Here is a 7,965-nt window from a genome sequence, read left to right as displayed (position 1 = left end):
AAATTGTGTTGAAAATGGGTTATTTTGTTAGAGAATTAATAAAATACTAAGACTAAGCTGTCTTTGTATCTTACACTAACAGCACCTGACCTTCTCTGAATTCCACTTTGTAAAATAAGAGTGCATTTAGRTTTAAACAAACTAAACCAGATCTCAATTGCTGTTACTGCAAATGAACATTGCATGCCAAAGCTCAAGGTAGACATCTTTTCTGTGTGAACTTAATGGTCTTTTTTTCTTGGCACAACTGGAAAGAGGCTAGCACAATTTATCAAAGAATTGTGATGGGTTGTTTATCACTCACTGTTCATCAGTTTAAACTTGGGAGTGGGTGTTTGTCTTATATTTCATGTATAACAATCCCCAAAAAATCTAGAGCCTCAGGGAGGAAGCCAGAATGTATGATTGTGACATTTTTTTCTCATTTTACAACACTGGGATATATGCAAGAGCATACAAATGATAAACAAAGCTCCTGTTTTACATTTTCTCCTGACACTTAGCTTCGCTGGTAATGCTGAACCAACAAAAGCATAGAAATACCAGCATCGGATTCATTCTTGAGCTTGGCTGGTACCAATAAATGCAGGCTGCAGAAGGAAGCTTCTAGGAGCACGGGATCCTATTTAATGCCTGTTTCTGGTTAATACCTATTTGATGGTTCCAAAACACCACATTTTTTAAGGGAACTTAAAAAAAAAAAGTACTATGAGTTACCTTAATGTGATTACAAAGAAGTTGGTTGGCTGGAGCCCAGTTGGTTATAGCCTGCTGTAATTTTGGCCARGGAGCACTTAAAATCTTTGATGAGTCTCCCTGGACTGGTGTGGCAGTGGGATGAGAAGCCTTGCACAAAAGGCAGGAGTATGAAGTGGGCACCTGGTTTCTGTTTAACACCTCTGTGTAAAGAGAAGTTGATTCAGGTTGATCAGCTCCCTTCTTAACCAAGGAGCTGTACACATGTAGCTAGCTGGAAAAAAAGACCTTGTTCCTGGCACACTTCTTTCAATGCTGGTTCCAGAGAGAATAATGAAAGAAACAAATGAATCCTAGTGATTTTCCCTCTGTAAGACAGCAGACATTTTAAATAGAGAAAGGGTTTCAGCAGTATGTGAAGTGCTATTTATATTTTCTTAACTCTGCAGAGAGTGAAGAAAAAAGACATTGAACAAACAAAGAGGCACAAAATCAGATGAAAAGAACTAAAAATGTGGAGAAGAGAAGCAGGGATGAGATAAGACTGGCAATTTGTGTGTGTGTACATATGTAAATGACTTTGTTCTCCAAAACCAGATGTGATGGCATGAGGTCTTGAGCARGTCAGAATCGTATGATGACTGTGTGCGTTGCCTTGGCATGTCRCTTCTGTACCTAGGATTCAGCACGTGTGCCAGGGACCCTGGGCACTCATTGCTCATGCTTGCCCAGTGAGGCTGGTCTTGCTGGGTGATGTAAAGTAGCGTCACTCTGCATGTGGACAGAAGGCAGAGCTGGGTTCAGGTGCTCTCCACGGGGCCCTTCGTAGCAGGACAGCAGGACCTTGGCTCCCATGATCCATACCTGAACAGAGCACTGCAGCAGCATGTGTCTGGAGAAGAGCAGCTTGGAGCAGAGCGAAAGCCTTGCAAAACCATACCACAGCACCCGGCAAATACTAGTGGGCATTTTAGATGAACATTCACGTGCTAACTTGAGGGAGACAGCTTTAAAAAACATGTRTCTATATTTTCTTGAGGAGAGGTATGTGAGAAGAAATGATCCAAGCTCTCAGTTTCTCCTAGTAGTGCTCGTTTGCCCACTGTAAGGCACAAAGCGGAGTGTTTCCCACGAGATGGCACTATTGCCTCACACACAGAAAAAGCACTTTCCTAGCTTCAATTGCAAATTTAAAAGCTGGTTGCCAAAAGAGGTTTGCAAATAAATGTATAAATGTTACAAATCGGAGAAATATCAACAGATGTCAGAGAAYTGGTTTCCTCTTTGATGTGTTAAAGGTTGCTGCCTGAAAAAGAATGTGAAAAATCCTGACTTACAGCTGATGAAAGGAGCATCATTATCAATCCCTTCTTCAGCAAAGCTGGTTTTGGTTTAGGGCTTTTKTGGGGTCAACTTTTTAAAATGAGTGTGGCTCTCTAAAGTAAATGGTATGTACCTGGTAGGTGTAATATTCTGACATCTTTTCAGACAAATTTTACCTGAAAAAAGAACCCCATTGAAAAATGGAATACATTGTACATGTATTCATTTTTGATTATTTCTAGTTCTTACCTAGCTCAGGAAAATGTCAACTTGCAAAACTGGTATATCTAGAGATATACCAGTTCAGTTATGATAGACAGTGAGCTGGAAATTTTGTCTATTTTTCCTTTTGCCTCTCATTGAAAAAGATATTTTTCCTAACAAATTCTGCAAAGGTTTTGAATCAGAAACCTACTCCCTGCCATTAGCTGCACCTTCTGTTGATTTTCTAATCAAAGGCAGGGTCAGTYACATCAGCTGACCGATCAATGTAAAACTGGAAAGAACAACGCTATTTATTGAGCCCTGGCGTCATAGCAACTGCTTTGAATAATCATGTTCATAACCTTACCAGTTACTGTTTTAAGAACAAGTTTCTTTTGTGCTATCCTCTAACTCTTATTGCAATGTTGTTCCAGAATCTCACTCCTTTCTAATTTTCTTTTGATTTCCAGCCTAAATTAACTTCCAACCTATATCTTTTTGTTCTTCTGCCAATGTCATTCTTTATCTACAGAAATCTTCCTCTGCTAGTTGCCCTACTAATGTGTTTTTGGAGAGCAGTCATCTCTTCTGTTAGTTTTTGTTTCTCCAGGCTAAAAAAGCCAAAGAGAAATTCTTAATTCCTTTGATTATCCTGCTTGGCTTGCCCTGAGTATATTTGTCTTTGAATCCATCTTTACTGGGCCCAAATGACTAGAAATGGTGCACAGTATTCAGGACAGGTCTAACAAGAGGTTTGTACCATGAGTTTCCCAATTTCACAGTACAATGGCAGCATCTCTGCAGGAAGTGTCCCATAGGATCGTACTGCTCAAGGACGACACTAACCTTTTCCACCACATTGATGCTTGATATCCATGGCCAATTAATAAGCTTTATTATACTTAGTCATTTCAAACTGATCAGTCTTCAGTTCATTGACACACTTTTTTAATGGGTTTTTTGTTTTTCTCTCTCTAACTGCCTTTGACACGGACAGCAGAGATATCTCTGCTGAGCTTCTGAACTTCTTTCTTCCAGCGTTTAGTTGGTACATAACTAAAATAAACCACCTCCAAGTGCAGGACATCCATTTGCACACATAACATGACAGTGATGGCCAGGGATGCCCTAACGCATGCTGATTTGCTCTTGTATTAGTAACAACTGCCACAAGGCGATGCCTTGCATTAACTTGGCTGAATGGAGTTTAACAATCAACCTTACAGGGTTTTAGTAGCAGTAAGAGATAACTGCCTGGTGCTTGATGTTACAAAGGAAAATATTTTATTTAGAAAAAAATACATCCACATTTCCAGGAGAAGAAATAATTGCTAASACTGTCACTATAAACTTTTTGAAATATGAGGCACCATTCAACAGGCAGAAAGTATGTGCATGTCAGTGTTAACAGCATGAAATACTAGAAATTCCACATGAAAATAATGTAATTTATGTATCTGATTGCTTTACAGCAAGAGCTAAAAATCAATTTGAAATATTTTAAAATAAATCTAACTCCTTGCCTCTTGAATAACTCATGGCACGGCACTCATTTCTTGACAGGAGGGTTTCTGTGATTTGAGTGCTTTTTTCTYAGTCATATCTCTTAAATCCACCAAGACACGTCCTAGCTGGCTCCACAATGACATTACTTTGCTGTCACAAGCAAAATACCTCGTGAAAGTATTTTCTGCAATGTTCACAGATTTGTGGTGTTTCCCTGTAAGCCCCAGGCCAYGCAGAGCCTTGAGGGCTGCGCTCCCTCGGTCGGACGGGCTTTTGCCCAGCTAGGTGCTTTGGTCCCACCAGTTCATGTATGAACTATGCAACCAGTAATAGCTAAGCAGGCAACATGTACGGGGCTGCTCTTGCCACCAACAAATCCTCTAAATTTAGGTCTCCAGGTGCCCACAGGATCCTATTATTGTCCCCCACTTGCTTACTGCACAACCTGTTGCCTCTTGCAGATTAAAATCTTCCGGGCAGGGACTGTTTCGTACTCCTGCAGGGAAGGAGGATTACAGGGAATATGATCAAAAGGCAGACCGCCTCTACACAGAGAGACAGCTTCGCTGCATCGCCCACRAGACGCAAAGGGGCCTTTAAGCATTCCTGCAGATAATCATATGCTTTTCCTTTATTTTTTTGAATAGGCTGAAAGGTAGCGCCCTTTAGTCCCACCGAAGCACACGGCGCGGTTAGCGAATGAAGCTCTTTGGAGACACGGCCGAGGCAATCAATGACGGGWTGTTCGCAAGACAGCCCTTCCCCCCCAGCTGCTAACAGACCGTCCAGGGCCTGAGTAGATGGGCAGTTCTTGTAAGCCCCCGCCCCCTTTTTTTTTAACTGGCCTTGACATAATATAAAATAAATGAAGACTTCAATGAATGGGGAAAGTTGCCTGAGAGAAATTGCTTTTGGCAACTGTTCCTTCTAATTAAAACCAAAGTCTGAAAAGCCTCAGCCCTCAGGAACAATTAATAAAATGGCAGCGCTAGATAAGATACAGATAATTCTTGGTTCCTATTAACTGGTTGCTAAAATTAGCAAAGCTGTGTTCAGCCAAAAGAAGCCTGACCCTGGTAGGGTATGAAGTTTCGAATTAAAATTAGGACAACACCTGACACTCGCCTCCTGGAAAGTCCAGTTCTTTACCACCTTCTTGCTTGAATTACTGCTATTAGTAATCCATAGAGAGTTAAGACTCCCCAAACTGTGAAAATGAGATCACCTTTTGGAAAAGCAAATGTCCCTTGGAGACAGCAGAGCATGAAGGAAGTGGTGGGACTGATGCAAAGCTGGGGAGACGCCAGGCCGTGGCGCGAGCACTCGTGTGAGTAACAGCGAGGTCCCTTCGGGCCTGTGCTCGGTACCTGTCTGCTGCATTTTTCAGTGACCAAACATTGAAAGTCGCAGCTGCGAACACGTTGTGAAGCTCTGAGCTTGAGAGCTGCCTCCTTCCCCACCTGTGGGAAGGTGCCCGGGGAGCAGCCGAGGGAGAGCAGGGCGGGCGGCCGGCGGGGCCGGGGCCGCCGGCCTCTCCCAGCCCGGGCTCGTTCCCAGAACAGCTCCTCTCCCAGCCTCCCCTGCCCCCCAGGAAAAAGAAAAAATCTTAATCAAATATATAAACACTGGCTGCTTTCAGGTTTGTGTTTCTTTCTGAGCCTAATTTAAATGAGCAGCAGACATTTTACGGGCTTTTCCAAGTGAACCTACAGGGGCTTATTTGCTGGAGTCTGACTTTCTGACAGCTCTCTACCAACCTAATCAAACCCAGGCTTCGCTCGCACGCGAAGCAGCCCCACGCGTCCGCACGCAGCTGCGGAGAGCCAGGCTGTGGGCCCCGCGCCGCCCCTCGGCCCCACACCGCCCCTCGGCCCCGCGCCGCCCCTCGGCCCCACGCCGCCCCTCGGCCCCACGCCGCCCCTCGGCCCCACGCCGCCCCTCGGCCCCACGCCGCCCCTCGGCCCCACGCCGCCCCTCGGCCCCRCGCCGCCCCTCAGCCCCGCGCCGCGCGCGCCGCCCGAGGGCAGCCCGGGAAGAGCCGCCTCGGGGGCGCTCGGCCCGCCGCGTTCGTGTCCCCCCCAGGGTGGGAGCGGCCCCCCGAGTGCTTGCGGCGCAGCCTGGGGGCGCGCGGGCTCCCCCCGGACGGGCAGCGCTGGCCCCAGCGTCCGGCCGGGCCCAAGGGCGCTTCGCCTTGACGGCCCGTCGTTCCCCAGGACCGTGTCCCCGTTCCTCCGTCATTTAGACAAATCGTGGGGGATGCCGCGGGATGCTTAAAACGTCTTTAAAAAGATTTAAACAGTGACCTCGAGAAGAAGTCTTCCCTTCTCTTTCTGATTATCCATACTGCTCCTTTCACAGGGTTTCGCCCCTCTCCCTGCAAGGATCTGCTCACTCTCAGCCCCCAACATCTGGAAGAAATTTCTCCTTATCGAGCCGTGTGCCTTTTCCAGTGAAATGTGGAAAGCGCTGCTGGACTGATAAAGCAGCGAGGTRCCTTTGGGCTGGACCAGGCGGTGAGGTGCTACAGAAGGGAGGGCGTTTTGCCGAAAATAAGGAGGAAAGGCAAGGACGCCTGTGGCGGCGCGGCAGCGACCGGCCCCATCGGGTCGCGCAGCCTCCCTCCGCCTGCCAGCGGCGGCGTTAGGCCTGGTAAGGCTGGAGGGACGTCAGGCAGCTTYGGGCTGTGTGGCTGTTTGTCTGGCTGAGTCAGAGTTCAGCGTCGCCAGTTCCTGCGTTGAACTTGTGCATGACCGAAGCTGCTGCCGGTGGGAGGCAGAGCGCGCAGACCACGACCTTCGCAGCATGGTCCGCCGGACTCCTTTAGACAGTTGCCTTTCAGTAAAGAGCAGCTAGTCCAGGCTGAAGCCGGTTTACCACTTGCTGTATCGCCTTAGTGATTTTAGACTWGATGACTGTTGCTCTTTTGTTTGAGAAAACATATTTGCAATTACCTGTTGCAATTTCTCTAGAGGAGAAATTTCAGTAACATTTTCTTTTCCGGTAACAGTGCAATGGTGTGCCTATGTGCCAGCTCTTGGCCTGAGATTCCTTGAAACACCACGTTTCTCCGAAGGGTGCCTATCAGCGTGGGGCGTTGAGCTCCCTCTCTGCAGTCCCCCCCATGAATAGGAACAAAAACTTTATTCCTAGAGAAGAGCGGGTCTTATCTGACCTTTTCAAAACCAGTGTGGGCTCTGGCAGCGCAGTCGTCTCCTGTATCTCCTTGTCCTGGGTGCCTGTCCAGCGCCGCCACGCGGGACACGCTGGGCTGGGCTGTGGGGCTTTGGCAGCAGCGGCGGGGGGATGCGGGAGAACGTCTCCCGCCGCGAGCTGCAACGGGACCTAAGGGTGCAGCTGCGCCGTCTCCGGCGTGGTCACCCTCGATCTCCGTGGGCTGCTTTGGGGGGGTGTAAGACAGGTTGTTCTCTGTATTGACTTGCACTGAACGGAGGGTGAAGATCAGCTTCATCTGCGTAGACTAGAGTGGGACTTTTTTCCCCCGGACTCTTGTCTTTCAGGCTGCTCAGATCTGCAGTTTGATTTATGCTCTGTTAACGGACGGAGTTTTTTTTTATTTGTTTCTATTTCTTTTGTTTTTTGCTTGTTTGTGCTCTTCACTTCGTACAAAGCCAGCATAAATCAGCTGCCTGTGCCAGGTATTTTATCTGATGTGATTATTTTTTACTGCTCCCAGGAGAACATTATTGCCAAAGTTATTTTTCTACACGTTTTATCCACTTGATACATTCTCCAGGCTTCGTGTCCCTTAGCACACTAATGTGAATGTGAATGCACTACAATATGATAACATGCATTTAGAAGGGYGAATGACTACAGATAAAACATTATCTTGATTTAAAAGTATACAAGCATCTTTTATTCTTATTTTTATGAGTAATATCCAGTTTTGGCACACGAACACCGATGCAGTGTAAATCAAATGCTTTTAGATACTTCAGCTTTTCATCCTTTTTAAAAATATGAATGTGTTGACATTTTCTCAAACCACTTTTAAAGCCTTTTTGGATGGACCATTTATATTGCATCATTTTTCAGGCTTTCATTTCTTTCAGTCTATCCAGTTTTCTGGGTATCATAGTGGCTTTCGGAAACAGGAATTTCTATTTCTTTTTGTTCCTGTTACAAACAGACAAAGTGATTAGAATAGCTGACTGAAAAACATCAGACTTCAGTGTTTTTCCCTCTCAGTATGGAAAATGAAATAATTAGAAACCT

This window comes from Rhea americana, unplaced genomic scaffold, assembly GCF_003343005.1.
Source record: "Rhea americana isolate MKP2758 unplaced genomic scaffold, rheAme1 scaffold_8, whole genome shotgun sequence".
NCBI lineage: Eukaryota > Metazoa > Chordata > Aves > Rheiformes > Rheidae > Rhea > Rhea americana.
This window is presented reverse-complemented; position numbering follows the sequence as displayed.